Raw genomic sequence first — 15,854 nt, 5'->3', positions numbered from 1 at the left:
GTTGAAGTGGTCCGAGGCGGAAGATGAGGCGTTCTTCCTCCAGGCATCAGGTGGTGAGGGAGCGGCGGTGGAGGAGGCCCAGGACCTGCAAGTCCTCGGCAGAGTGGGAGGGGGAGTTGAAATGTTCGGCCACGGGGCGGTGGAGTTGATTAGTGCAGGTGTCCCAGAGATGTTCCCTGAAGCGCTGAGCGAGAAGGCGTCCAGTCTCCCCAATGTTAGAGGAGACTGCATCGGGAGCAACGGATACAATAAATGATATTGGTGGATGTGCAGGTAAAACTTTGATGAATGTGGAAGGCTCTTTTGAGGCCTTGGATGGAGGTGAGGGGGGTGGTGTGGGGACAGGTTTGCAATTCCTGCGGTGGAAGGGGAGTGTGCCAGGAGGGGAGGGTGGTTTGTCGGGGGGTTTGGATCTGACCAGGTAGTCACGGAGGGAATGGTCTTGTTGGATGGAAGGGTCTGTTTCCATGCTCTATGTATGATAACCCACAGAGGAAGTTTAAACTTCTAATTTCTGGTTCTACCCTGCCCGGGTTGCTTTATTATTCCCTGCAATGCTGGGATCAGATGAACTTTGATAAATTCTGAATGAGCAAACTGCATAGCCTTGGGCTATTTGCCCTACACTTATTTGCACAAATTAAGACCATAAGACCATAAGACCATAAGACATAGGAGCGGAAGTAAGGCCATTCGGCCCATCGAGTCCACTCCGCCATTCAATCATGGCTGATGGGCATTTCAACTCCACTTACCCGCATTCTCCCCGTAGCCCTTAATTCCTTGTGACCTCAAGAATTTATCAATTTCTGCCTTGAAGGCATTTAGCGTCCCGGCCTCCAAATTTATTTGGAAGTTCTCCTATTAGGTGTAAACCTGCTCAGGAACACAGCTCCACATATGTCAACTGGTGTGTCAAAACCATGGCAAAATGGCAAAACTGACAATCATCAGTCCACTCCTGACCGTGTTCTGCCCTCCCACCAGCCTTACTTACCACACTCCCAACCTCAGCCCCCAACCTTACTACACCTGCCCTGAAGCCTCCATTCCAAGTTACCTTCTGGATTCTCTCCTTCCTCTCAAGCTGATGTTCCCAGCTTGACTGAGATCCATTGTACGTTGTTGGACACATAAAAAATTAGAACGTGGTCTATGTTTGGATATGGGCGATTGTGTTGGGTGAGCAGAAGGGTTGAATAGAGGAGGCCAGCCAAGAATCCAGTGGGATCAGTGTTGCCTAGTTTGTGTTCTGACAGGGTCACCCAGTTCCTGACCTCATTACAGCCTTGGTTCAAACGTGGACAAAATAGCTGAATTCCAGAGGGGAGGGGAGGGGAGAGGGACAATAAGAGATAATCTAAGCACGGCCCCTTGCCTTTCAATAGCATGAGCATCACTGAGTCCCCAACTATCAACATCCGGGGGGACGTTACCCTTGAACAAAAACTCAACTGGACTCACCACATAAATACAAAAACAAGTCAAAGGCTTGGAATACTGTAGCAGCTAACTCATCTCCCCATTCCCTAAAGCCTGTCCACAAGGCACAAGTATGATGAAATTAGTCAGCTGGTGTGTCAAAGCCAGTGTCCTTCCTCCAGCAGAGTATGATGAATACTCCCACTTGCCTAAATGAGTGCCATTCCAACAGCACTCAAGGAGTTTGACACCATCCAGGACAAAGTGTCTGTTTGATTGGTATCACATCCAGAAACACCCACACCCTCCACCACCAACCCTTCAGTGACAGCTGTGTGTACTATTTACAAGATGCACTGCATAAATTCAACCAAGGTCCTCAGACAGCACCTTCCAAACCCACAACAACTTCCTTCTAGAAGGACAAGGGCAACAGATACAAGGGAACACCACCATCTGCCAGTTCCCTTCCGAGCCACTCACTATCCCGACTTGGAAATATATTACTGTTCCTTCACTGTTACTGGGTCAAAATCCTGGAATTCCCTCCCTAAGGGCATTGTGGACATGGACTGTAATGGTTCAAGAAGGCAGCTCACCACCACCTTCTCGAGGGCAACCATAGATGGGCAATAAACACTGGGCTCAACCAGCGATACCCACATTCCATAAGAGAATAAAGAAAAGGCCCATTGGTAATGAACGCATGATTGAGGATTTCAACAATGGATGAACTTAGATGGGGTGAAGTTGGACAATGCCACAGAAGTCACAATGCATGGATTTGAGGTTGGGAACTCATCTGAAGTTAATCCATATTGTGAGCAGATTGGCCTAATCTCAGACAGTTGCCAACTAGAGAATGGGTCAGTTCATGAGAGAGCAGAGATTGGAGGGGAGATGGAAAAAAATAGGTACATTATTCCAAATTGGAGGAACTTTACTGGATGTTAGAGAGGCAGACTGATAATTCAGAGTCAAGTGGAGGAGTAGAAAGGGGTGCTGGTGAGGTAGAATGAAAGTTCGTCAGTGTCTGAGTCAAAAATCATGTGCATTTCGATATTGTTGGGAGGGTAGAGGGTAGACGGGAAATGGGAGGGGGCCAAGGGTAAATCGTTAGGGGACAATAACGCTAACAGTCGGGACCAACAAGGGAAAGCATTGCAAATCCAGCTCCAATGAGACAGATAAGAATAGATGGTGAGAGCAGAGAACAGTCCAAGCCTGCTGAACACAGTACAGAGATGTGAGCGGAGAATGGTGTGGACAACCCTGCAAAAGGTTACAGAGAGATCAAGGAAGAGAGAAAACTCACTTTGTCACAGTCATACAAGACATCATTTGTGACTATCCCTACTGCCTGTACCATTCACTACCACCATTACCACTGTACTACTCCCTACCGCCTGTACCAGTCCCTACCGCCTGTACCAGTCCCTACCACCTGTACCACTCCCTACCACCATTACCACCATGCCACTCCCTACTGCCTGTACCCCTGTACCACTCCCTACCACCATTACCACCATGCCACTCCCTACTGCCTGTACCACTCCCTACTGCCTGTACCACTCCCTACTGCCTGTACCACTCCCTACCATCTGTACCACTCCTACCACCTGTACCACTCCCTACCACCATTACCACCATGCCACTCCCTACTGCCTGTACCATTCACTACCACCATTACCACTGTACTACTCCCTACCGCCTGTACCAGTCCCTACCACCTGTAACTGCTATTACCTCTGCACCACTCCCTACCACCTGTACCGCTCCCTACCACCATTACCACCATGCCACTCCCTACTGCTTGTACCACTCCCTACTGCTTGTACCACTTCCTATTGCCATTATTATTGCTTACACTGTCACCGAAATGCTATCTTGAATTTTTATTTTCTAATGCTGAGGTAGTTTGTTGAAACTTGTGGCCCTGTCAGGATTTTGTGTGACCTGCAGTATTTGTGGGGCCTCCCTGAGCTATGGGGTTAATGTCAATGGACAGAAGTGGGTACTGCAGATGCTGGAGATTAGAGTCAAGATTAGAGTGGTGCTGGAAAAGCACAGCAGGTCAGGCAGCATCCAAGGAGCAGGAAAATCGACGTTTCGGGCAAAAGCCCTTCATCAGGAATGAGGCGGTTAGTGTGCAGTTTCAAGGGGAGATTTTCCTTGCAGATTGCCCTCACCCAGTTTACAATATCACTCCACACCCTACTCCCTTCAGTCGATGGCAGCCTTCTTCACACCCTGATGTAAGCGGACATTAGCATTCGACATTGTGTTCCCTCACACTTAGTGCGTGACTCCACAGCTGACACTTAGAACACAGAACATAGAACAATACAGCGCAGAACAGGCCCTTCGGCCCGCGACGTTGCACTGACCTGTGAACTATTCTCAGCTCATCCCCCTATACTATCCCATCATCATCCATGTGCTTATCTAAGGATTGTTTAAATCTCCCTAATGTGGCTGAGTTGACTACATTAGTAGGTAGGGCATTTTCGCCCTTACCACTCTCTACATAAAGAACCTGCCTCTGATATCTGTCTTAAATCTATCACCCCTCAATGTGTAGTTATGCCCCTCGTACAAGCTGACGTCATCATCCTAGGAAAAAGTCTTTCACTGTCCTTCTTCTCTTCTGTCCCCGGTACAAAGCACAATCTAACACAATATGACAGAATCCCCAGGGCAGTAATTACAAGATCCCCGTCTGAAATTGAGTAGAATTTTTAAAGCTCAGAAGCAGGTCATTCATCTCTCCATTCTTATGGTGAAAAGTCTCAGAAGTGTTGAGTCCTTGGTAGTGACCAGGGAGATTACTAGAGGCTCAGTTGTAGGTGAGAATATCTTTTTATTTAACATCCCACTAATTGCATGATTTAGCTCAGCATTTACCTGCACAGAACCATCTCTTTACAGAGTTTGTTGCCATGTGATCATTGAATCATAGAATCCCTACAGTGTGGAAACAGGCCATTCGGCCCATCAAGTTTACACTGAACCTCCAAAGAGCATTTCATTCTGCTGATAACCCTGCATTTCCCAATGTACCCTAACCTGCACATCTTTGGACAGTGGGAGGAAATGGAGCACTTGGAGGAAACCCACACAGACGCGGGGAGAATGTGCAAACTCCAGGCAGCCCAAGGCTGGAATTAAACCTGGTTCCCTGGTGCTGTGAGGCAGCAGTGCTAATCTCATCTCTTACATCACTACTGATGTGGCCAGCTATTTCCAGATTTGAGCATTAACCCTTTACTGTACATGCCCAGCTAAAGAACAGTGATGTTTACTATCTACAGCAACTTGCTCTCACCTAATGTCCTGTCATCCACCACCACCAAGTCCTTCGCATTCTTTCCCCATCACGTTGGATCTACACTTGCCTCAAATGTGTGTTTGCAGCTTGTCTCAGTGCTCCTTGTAGTAGCAAGCTCAATATTGTCACTACTGAGTTTTGAACACTTGCAATAGCTCCCTGTCTGACAATTCATTTGGTCCAAATACTGTTCCATCTGACATGGGTAGATTATTTGTTGAATGGGATGTGATATTTATTATTTGGTGTGATAGGATTAGGTAGGAATTTTCATTTCACACAATGATTAAGAAATGAAGAGATTTCAGTCATATGGCCTGCAGAATTAACCAGCTGTGGCTTCAACACCTCAAGGTTTAACTCAGGATCATTATAACACAGTTATTAACAGTCACTTGTGGAAGTCAATCAGTTCCGCTATCTACCCATTTAATTAGATCCACTAACACATTATTATCAATCTTGCAACCAGAGGACAGATACATGCTTAGAGCTCAGAATGATGCATTCATAGACACTAGTTAAATAATGTACAATTAGAGTCATGGAGTCATAGAGATGTACAGCATGGAAACAGACCCTTCGGTCCAACCTGTCCATGCCGACCAGATATCCCAACCCAATCTAGTCCTACCTGCCAGCACCCGGCCCATATCCCTCCAAACCCTTCCTATTCATATACCCATGCAAATGCCTCTTAAATGTTGCAATTGTACCAGCCTCCACCACTTCCCGTAGGTCTCTTTTACATCTTTCGGGAAAAGACTTTGCCTATTTACCCTATCCATGCCCCTCATAATTTTGTAAACCTCTATAATATCACCTCTCAGCCTTCAACAGTCCAGGGAAAAGAGCCCCAGCCTGTTCAGCCTCTCCCTATAGCTCAAATCCTCCAACTCTGGCAACATCCTTGTAAATCTTTTCTGAATCCTTTCAGGTTTCACAACATCTTTCCAATAGGAAGGAGACCAGAATTGTATGCAATATTCCAACAGTGGCCTAACCAATGTCCTGTACAGCCGCAACATGACCTCCCAACTCCTGTACTCAATACTCTGACCAATAAAGGAAAGCATACTAAACGCCTTCTTCACTATCCTATCTACCTGCTTTCCTTGTCTGCATTTCCCCTGGTCTAATGCCCTACATAACCTGTGGGATTCAGGACAAATGAGTATTTGTACTCGTGAGTGATGTCCTTCAGTTATCAATTGCTTGCTCAACTGTTTTTGTTTATGTATTATCATAGACTCATAAAGTACAGAAGAGACTCTTTGGCCCATCCTCAGGCAGCACCTTCCAAAACCATGGCCACTTCCATCTAGAAGGACAAAGGCAACAGCCATATGGGAACACCACCACTTGCAAGTTCCCCTCCAAGTCGCTCACCATCCTGGCTTGGAAATATATCACCATTCCTTCACTGTCAGTGGGTCAAATTCCTGGAATTCTCTCCCTAAGGGCATTGTGGGTCGACCTAAAGCACATGGACTGCAGCGGTTCAAGAAGGTAGCTCACTACCATCTTCTCAAGGGACAAGTAATAAATGCTGGCCCAACCAGTGGTACCCAAGTTTCGCGAATGAATACAGTTCATAAATAGAATCATCCGATGACTGCCTTTGCCATTGTAATAGTTATGTGGTTCTGCTACTTTTCCAACTCCACCTGATATCTAGTTTATTGACAGGAGCTGAATAAGTGGCTGGAGGCGACATTGGCTTCTGTCGAGGTACCACGCACCCAAAAAGGAGACTGCCGTACAACGTAAATTTTGGCATCGCCATTGTTAACGGCGATTGTTTTAAATGGTAGAGGTCGGATGGAGCAACAGGCAGTGGACCAGGAGTTGAAGTCCCATACTAGACTTAATTTCCCATAGAATATGTATTTATAACGTGACCAAACAAATTGATGAGCGTCTTCCTATGATCCTGCAGACAGATAGTGATTGAGAGAGAGTCTTCCTACTGGAGGCAATAGCAATCCACTACAGTGAGCATTACCTCTTCCAATAGATGTCCATGACTTTGGAAATTACTACAGCAGAAAACACAGCCTTCAAAAGACGGCAAGTTGGAGAACAACAATGAATCTTCCACCCCAGCAGCCCAGAGCCCGGAGGACTCAACATTTCAAATAATCTTCCCACCCTTCCACCAGCTCTCTTTCCAGCCCTACCTCATCTGTTCCATCTCTTCAACTGGCCCTTCCCTCCAGTTACCAACCAGAATCATCCCTCTCATTGACCAAGTCATACCCACCACCGGTATTCACCTATCACTACCTCACCACACTGCCTCTCTCCCCACCGATAACCATTCCACCCCACCCCGCCCACCCTTTATCAGCAGCTCCCCTTACACCCAGCCTGAGTCCTGAAGAAGGATTACACCTGAAAAGTCGACTTCTCCACCTCCTGATGCTGCCTGGTTTGCTGTGCTCTCCTAGCCTCCTGCTTCTCTGCTTTGGATTCCAGCATCTGCATTTAATCTTCAAATAATGACAAGAATTACTGGAGAATTAAAGGAAAACCTAAATACAGGTTTATTTTCAATGTGACACTTGTTTTATGTGAATCATTGTCTTTGTTCTTCTTTCAGTTTAAAAAAATATAAAAGGGATGAGAATAAGCAAAATTGAAGAAAAGTGATGAGTAGAGGTGCTGTGTTGTCAGTGGGATGGAGTGTGAATATTTAATATCTGGGTGTCCTGGAGAGAGAGCTGGTTCACCTACAGGATTGTAAGCCAAGTGCGAGCAGTGTGCTACGCAGAGTACCTCCGTGCTGTACGCTGCCCAGGTGGAAGATAACTTATCCCTCCAATTTAGAGTCTTTTGAAGGCTATCTTTTCTGCTGTGGTACCTCGTGGCTTACACTTGCTTTTATGCAAATTTTCTCCAAAGTTTTAAGCTGCAATTGTACATGTGACAATAAAGGACCAAATGGATTGAGGATATAGACAGGCAGCTCATGAATGAGCGACAAGTTTTATAGCACCTCCTGGTGGGCGGCACGGTGGCACAGTGGTTAGCACTGCTGCCCCACAGCGCCAGAGACCCGGGTTCAATTCCCGACTCAGGCGACTGACTGTGTGGAGTTTGCACGTTCTCCCCGTGTCTGCGTGGGTTTCCTCCAGGTGCTCCGGTTTCCTCCCACAGTCCCAAGATGTGCAGGTCAGGTGATTGGTCATACTAAATTGCCCGTAGTGTTAGGTAAGGGGTAAACATAAGGGTATGGGTTGGTTGCGCTTCGGCGGGGCGGTGTGGACTTGTTGGGCCGAAGGACCTGTTTCCACACTGTAAGTAATCTAATCTAATCTGTGTGTGACAAGGCATTTTGGAATGTCTTACAAAGGATAGAGGGAGGAATCAAAGAGGTACATGCCGAGGGAGTGCTGCACTGCCGGAGGTGTTTTTTTTGAATTAGGTTTTAATGTAAGGTCCCACCTGTACTCTCAGCTGAACATAAATGACACTACCAAGAAAAACTCAACACCCTCCAACCCAGGGAAATAAAACATCAAACTGTGGATGTTGGAAATCTGAAACAAAAAATAAAAATTGCTGGAGGAACTCGTGAGGGCCAGCAGCATCTGTGTCCTGGTCAATGCGTATCTCTCAAGCAACATCAGGACAGCTCAAAAAACCCAAAGAGCTGCGGATGCTGGAAATCAGAAACAAAAGCAGAAAGGAGAGGCTCAGCAGGTCTGGCAGCATCTGTGCAGAGAACCCGGATCCTTCTAAGGGTCACCGGACCCGAAACGTTAACTTGGATTTCTGTTTTTGTCACTGTAACAGGTTCTCAGGTCATTATCACATTACTGTTTGTGGGATCCTGCTGTGCATTTTAGCTGTCACCTTTCCGATTTCCAGGACCTGATTGGCAAGGCCCCAGCTTCCCCTGACCTCCTCAGGAAGACCAAGGACACAAAGCCTGTGCATTTATTTATTTCCTGAACAATCTGGTCCCCGCATTCTCTTTCCTGTTTCCTGTCTCCAGGTGCACTGCTCATGAATCTTTTCCGAGCCGTCAAATATAATTCACAGTCTTTCATTCTTATTCAGAAGCGAGGAACTGTAGGATAAGATATTACGCTCTGAAAGAGTTAATGCTGAGGAGTTTATTAAGTACTGCTCAATGTGATGATTTCAGTCCGATTTGGATGGGAAGCAATATTCCCTCTAATTTCCTTCCTGTGCAGGACTCCGAGGTCTGTGCATGACAGTGATTTCCAGAACTGGACTTTAATACCTTAATGTCAAGATTAGACTAGTGCTGGAAAAGCACAGCAGGTCAGGCAGCATCCATGGAGCAAGAAAATTGATGTTTCGGGCAAAATCCCTCCATCAGGAATGAGGCTGGGAGCCTCCGGGGTGGAGAGATAAATGGGAGGGGGCTTGGGCTGGGGAGAAGGTAGCTAAGAATACAATAGGTGGGTGGATTTGGGGGATAAGGTGATAGGTCGGAGAGGAAGGTGGAGCGGATAGGTGAGAAGGAGGACAGGGAGGACAGGTTATGAGGATGGTGCTAAGCTGGCAGGTTGGAACTGAGGTAAGGTGGGGGGAGAGGAAATGAGGAAACTGGTGAAGTCCAGATTGATGCCCTGGGGTTGAAGTGTTCCGAGGCAGAAGATGAGGCGTTCTTCCTCCAGGCGTCTGGTGGTGAGGGAGCAGCGGTGAAGGAGGCCCAGGACCTCCATGTCCTCGGCTGAGTGGGAGGGGGAGTTGAAATGTTGGGCCACAGGGCAGTGGGGTTGATTGGTGCGGGTGTCCTGGAGGTGTTCCCTAAAACGCTCTGCAAGGAGGCGTCCAGTCTCCCCAACCTAGAGGAAATGACATCGGGAGCAACAGATACAATAAATGACGTGTGGAAATGCAGGTGAAACTCTTTTGGATGTGGAAGGCTCCTTTGGGGCCTTGGATGGAGATGAGGGAGGAGGTATGGGCACAGGTTTTGCAATTCCTGCGCTGACAGGGGAAGGTGCCGGGAGGGGAGGGTGGGTTGTAGGGGGCGTGGACCTGACCAGGTAGTCACGGAGGGAATGGTCTTTGCGGAAGTCTGTCCTTGTTGTCATTGGAGGGGTGGGGTTTGAGAACGGGGGTGCAGGATGCGGATGAGATGCATTGGAGAGCGTCTTCAACCACGTGGGAGGGAAAATTGTGGTCTTTAAAGAATGAGGCCATCTGGTGTGTTCTGTGGTGGAACTGGTCCTCCTGGGAGCAGATACAGTGGAGGCGGAGGAATTGGGAATAGCATTTTTGCAGTAGGCAGGGTGGAGGAGGTGTAATCCAGGTAGCTGTGGGAGTCGGTGAGTTTGTAGAAGATGTCAGTGTTGAGTCGGTCACCGTTGTTGGAGGTAGAGAGGTCCAGGAAGGAGAGGGAGGTGTCAGAGATGGTCCAGGTGAAATTAAGGTGGGTGTGGAAGGTGTTGGTGAAGTTGACGAACTGTTCAACCTCCTCATGGGAGCTTGAGATGGCGCCAATGCAGTCATCAATGTAGTGGAGGAAGAGGTGGGGGAGTGGTGCCGGTGTAACTTCGGAAGATGGACTGTTCTACATAGCTGCCAAAGAGACAGACATAGCTGGGGCCCATGTGGGTGCTAATACCTTAATCATAATCCTCCAACCCTGATCAGCATGGGCAGAACATTGGAGTGACTGCATAGAAGGAAGAACATCGAGGTCTCTTTGTAGTACTATCTATCATACCAGTGTGACTTATACCTGATTGCTGTCATATAATAAACTGCATCTTGGGGATGCAATGGCCTGGGGGTGTTATTGTGAGATTATTAGTCCAGAGACTCAGGTAACATTCCGGATTCAAATCCTGCCATGACAGGAAGCGGAACATGAATTCAATAGAAATCTTGAATTAAGAGTCTAATGAGGACCACAAATCCATTGTTGATTGCCAGGGAAGACCCATCTGACTAATGTCCTTTAGGGTCAGACACTACCATCCTTGCCGGGCCTGCATGTGACTTCAGACCCACAACAATGTGGTGACTCTTAACTGCTCTCTGGACAATAAATCATGGGCCCTCATCCCACAAATGAATAAATAAAATACTTGTTTACAACAAATGCCTCTTCTTATCAAACCACCTACTAATTTTCTCCCATTACACTCGCTAAAACAAGTCCTGTAGGTCACAACTTAAAAGGAGGATGCTGACAGAACAAGTACTAAGAGAGACCAGTCGTCCAGCGAACTCATAGAATCCCTACAGTATGGAAACAGGCCCTTCGGCCCAACAAGTCCACACTGACCCTCCGAAGGGTAACCTACCCAAACTCATCCCCCCACTGCTCTACATTTACCCCTGACTAATGTACTCAACCTACACATCCCTGAGCACTATGGGCAACTTAGCAAAGCCAATCCACCTAACCTGCACATCTTTGGATTGTAGGAGGAAACCCACACAGACACAGGGAGAATGTGCAATCTCCACACATACAGTTGCAAAGGCTGGAATTGAACCCAGGTCCCCGGTGCAGTGACTGAGCCACCATGCTGCCGAAACGTGGAGAGGGGTGGGGAGGATTCTCCGTAAACAGGAACTGGTGGAAATACTAGTCAGTGTAACCTATCGTAATGAGGGATGGGTTGAGATTTTTTAAGACATTGTAGAAAGTATGTTTTGGTTCTGAAATAATTGGACTTTGGTCCCTGAATAACTAATGTTGACTTTTACACTAAAGGAGCTGAAAAAAAATGAAACAATGAGATAATTATTGGCTAGGACACTATGTTCTCATGAGGAGTCGCTGGGCTTGAAATGTTAACGCTACTTTCTTCATTGCGTTTTTAAGCCTAAGATTGTGGGTTGATTTATAGGTGAAATTTTACGGAAGTATATAAGGTAGCATTCGTCAGGTAACTATTTGCACTGAGATCCTGCACTGGTTATAGATTTTCAATAATCCTCGAAATGTTTGTTTTGGTGTTTGCAGGCCACTAACTAATTAATGAGCATCTAATTTCTTTCTCCAGCGTATGTAGTGATTAGCACTGTGTGGAGCTTTTGTTCCTTTACAGCATGGCTCAGCATTCTAACCCTGCCTTCTTCCTGATGTGGCCCTTTCACATGGAAACGCCGTTTAGGAGTAAAACGCTACAGAGTTTCTCACACGGCATCCGTTTGTCTCACAGCTCACCGGGCGAAAAGGAGAAACAATTACTGACGCCGCTGTGAAACTCGCAAACTGCCTCCAGTAACAGCTGTCGTTCCCCACGGTGGACATCGTTACATCAACAATGTACACAATGGAAATAAATATTTCAAAACCCTCAATGAGGCTGGGAATATGAAAACAAGTCCACCGAGCACTCTGACTATGCTTGATCACATAAGCCGAGGAAACTTTTGCCTTTATTCTGAGGAAGGTGTACACCACTCTGTCTGTTCATGTGTCCGTGTGTACGCAACTTTGTATTTGTTTGTGTATGTGTGTGCTTCTGTGCACCAGTGTGTTTGTATTTGTGGGTCTTGTGTGGAATGAGTGAAGCCACTGTCTTAGGTTCCTGACACAATCTCCATCCGCTAGCCACAGCCTCTATCCCTTTTAATGTCAACTGCCTGAGATTCCTTTCAACTTTGGTGTTGGACTACATTCGATATCACCACTGGCCCTCCACCTATTATTTCCTGCTATTGCGCTAGCCTCAGCTCATCTGCTGCTCATACCCTCATGTTACATCTCGCCTCAATTATTCTAACATAGTTTTGCAGGTTGTCTCTTCTCTAAATGTTTGCATCATCAGCTCATCCTGTGTCCTGATTTATTTTAACTATTCATCTCTCACCTTCTGCTCCCTGACTCGTGTTGAGTCTTGGCTTAGCAATTCCTTCTTCTCATCCTCATTTTTAATTCATTGCCATGGTTTCATACCTTCTGATCTCTGTAATCCTATCCAGTCAGCAACCCTCACAGATATCTGGGCTCCTCCAATTCTAGCTTCTAGACAATGTCTGATTTTAATTATTTTGGTGGCCATCATTTCAGTTGTCTTGTCCTAAACCCTGGAAATCCCTCCTTAAATCTCTCCATTTTCTACCTCTTTTTTTCCCTTCAAAATGTTTCTTTCCAGCTCCTGTTTTGACCGTATTAATATTGCTCTGCATCAAATATTGTTTGGTAACTCTCTTGTCAATGCCTTGGTACATTTTATGATGTTACAGGAGTTAAATAACTAAGTTTTTGTTGCAATTCCCTATCCATAAAAACCCACTGTTCAGTGATTAAAACCTTATGATTTAAACTGTGCAATTTATATATATTTTTAACATCATTTATTTTATGATTAATTTTAGTCATTTATGGGTTTTCTGTGTGTCTAAAGCAAATAATGAACTTCTAAGTATTTCTGTAGCCATGGCAATTTCTTTTAACACAAGTCATAAGACCAAATTTGACAGCACAAATGGGTTTTTGTTTCCGTTTTGATGTTTTACGATGTAGTGGGCGGCATGGTGGTTAGCACTGCTGCCTCACAGTGCCAGAGACCTGGGTTTAGTTCCTGCCTCAAGCAACTGTCTGTGTGGAGTTTGCACTTTCTCCTGAGAAGGGGAGAACATAGCAAAATGAGATTAACTTGGAGTAAGTAGTTAGTGATAGTCACAAAGTGTTGCGATAAACCCGAATGAGGTACTTGAAACTGAGTGCATTTAAACTCAGATATGCGATAGCTCACGGAAGAAACTATCAGAATTTGCAGTCTAGGAGTTACAGTTACATTGAGCCTATCAAGACATTAGGAAATGATTTATTTCTTTGGTATGAGTACTAAAAAAAGGGAGGCTTTTGGGTATTGTACAAAGGATTTATTTTGGAACTTGTAAGGGAGTGTTTTGTGATTAATGGTTTTATGCATTACATTTTCTAATTGGCCTGGTTAACTCTAATCTATTTCATTTCCTATGATTAATACTTCTGGTTTATTATTAAAACAAAATCTGTTTTAATAATACCAGCTTCTGAGGTACTTGCTCTCTTGCCCATCCCTTTAGCCCATCCCTTTAGCTACCTTGGAACTGAACCCTGCGGTCTCTTCCCTAAAGCTCCCCTTCCTCTCTCTCTCTCTCTCATTCTTTGGGATCCTGAGTAAACCCTGCCTTTTTGAGACCCTCAATTTGAATTGTGATCGATAATGCTATTATAATTCACCTTGTGGCATTAAGGTCACAACATGAAAACAAAAGGGAGGTAGTGCCCAAACCTCTGAGCTGGAAGAGCTGAGTTCATGTCTCACTTGCTCTGGAGGTGGATCATTACATACAGAACGATGGAGGAGGCCCAAGCCAGTCCATGGTTCCAGTTCAGATGCAGTGGTCACGGGAGCACTGGCAGACGGGGGAACCCCGTAATCAGGACCCCAGAACCTGTTCTAGAGACTCCGGAACCCGTAACAAGAAGGGGAGGCTACCTCTGAAGGAAATATAAAGATTGCTTTAATATCTTTCGAAATAATATCTGTTTCAAGATGGCGCCAGAGGATGACGGCACTAAACATCACCTTTCACAGTATATGTATACATGTGACAATAATAAATCTGATCTTAATTGAAGCCAAAATGATTTTTCTGTTTGTTGATGTAAGTTGTTATTGCTCAGCATTGATGGTCCGATTGACCCACCCCACCTCACCCATGTAATTTCAGTTACATCGCACTGTAAATTTTTGCTATAAATTCTGTGTTGTTAGGATTGAGCCCTCCACTACCACCTGATGAAGGAGCGTCGCTCCGAAAGCTAGTGTGCTTCCAGTTAAACCTGTTGGACTATAACCTGGTGTTGTGTGATTTTTACTTTGTACATCCCAGTCCAACACCGGCGTCTCCAAATCATCACCTCACCCATGCAGGGATAAACTCTTTCTTGTTTACAGCACAGAAGGAGGCCATTCAGTTCATTTTGTCTGTATTCGTCGACAAAGTTCTGACTACACAATCCCTATTTTCTAGCTGTTGACCCATAGTCCTGGAAACCATGACAACACATTAGTGAATATTGCTTAAACATTATGAAAGATTCTGACTCAACCTCTCTGTTGATAGTGAGTAGGAAAAGGTGAGGACTGCAGATGCTGGAGACCAGAGTCGCGAGTGTGGTGCTGGAAAAGCACAGCAGATCAGGCAGCATCTGAAGAGCAGGAGACTCGACATTTCAGGCAGAAGGCCTTCATCAGGAATTCTGATGAAGGCCTTATGCCCGAAACGTAGATTCTCCTGCTCCTCAGATGCTGCCTGACCTGCCGTGCTTTTCCAACACCACACCTGCGACTGTTGACAGTGAATTTCAGACCCTCTCCGACCTCTGAGTAAAAAGAAATTCTACACAATTCTCCTCTTAATTTTCTTTCTCTTATTTTAAGTCTATGCCTCCTTACGTTAATGACCCTTCCACAATTGGAGAAAGTACCTTCTTCTCTACCATATCTACACTCCTCCTGATCTTAAAAACCTCTCTCAGGTCCTCTCTCAATTTTCACTGCTCCAAGGAAAACAAGGCCAGCCTATTCCAACTGCTCCTCAGAGCTCCAAGCCTCCAGCCCAAGCAGAACACAACAAATTTGTCTTAGACCTAAAACAGGAGATGGCCACTTCCAGTGTGGGAAGGAAAACAGGTGATTTATAAAAAGAGCTGGGCAGTTTGCTGTTCTGATTAACTCATAACCCTGTTCATTGGCTTAATGTTGACACAACCGCAAATAAACAAGCTGAGGGGACATCACAAGCAATTCTCGAGCTTAGGATAGGAAGGTAAAGCAGCCATAATTGATGGGTGTCCTAACAACTTATTACTTAATTCCAGTTTTAAGACCGGATACAATTCAGTAATGTATGATCAACTAGCTCAACTCTCGGGAAACATTTGCTCGTGAATGCTTTAGTTCTCTGTTGGTCAGGGAGATGACTTTTTAAAATGTGTTTTGAACGATAGGGAATGTACGGAATGACAGACAGGGAAAGCCTCACTGGTCTCTCCAGCTTGTCTCCTCCATATTGGGACACACCCGCCCCAAAGTCTATTGGAACTCCCGGTGTAAAATAAAAGCCCTGACTAACTCATGGAATGAAAAATTCTTCACTGACT

This window comes from Chiloscyllium plagiosum, chromosome 34, assembly GCF_004010195.1.
Source record: "Chiloscyllium plagiosum isolate BGI_BamShark_2017 chromosome 34, ASM401019v2, whole genome shotgun sequence".
NCBI classification, from domain to species: domain Eukaryota; kingdom Metazoa; phylum Chordata; class Chondrichthyes; order Orectolobiformes; family Hemiscylliidae; genus Chiloscyllium; species Chiloscyllium plagiosum.
The sequence above is the reverse complement of the archived record's forward strand: the minus strand, read 5'-3'. Positions refer to the sequence as shown.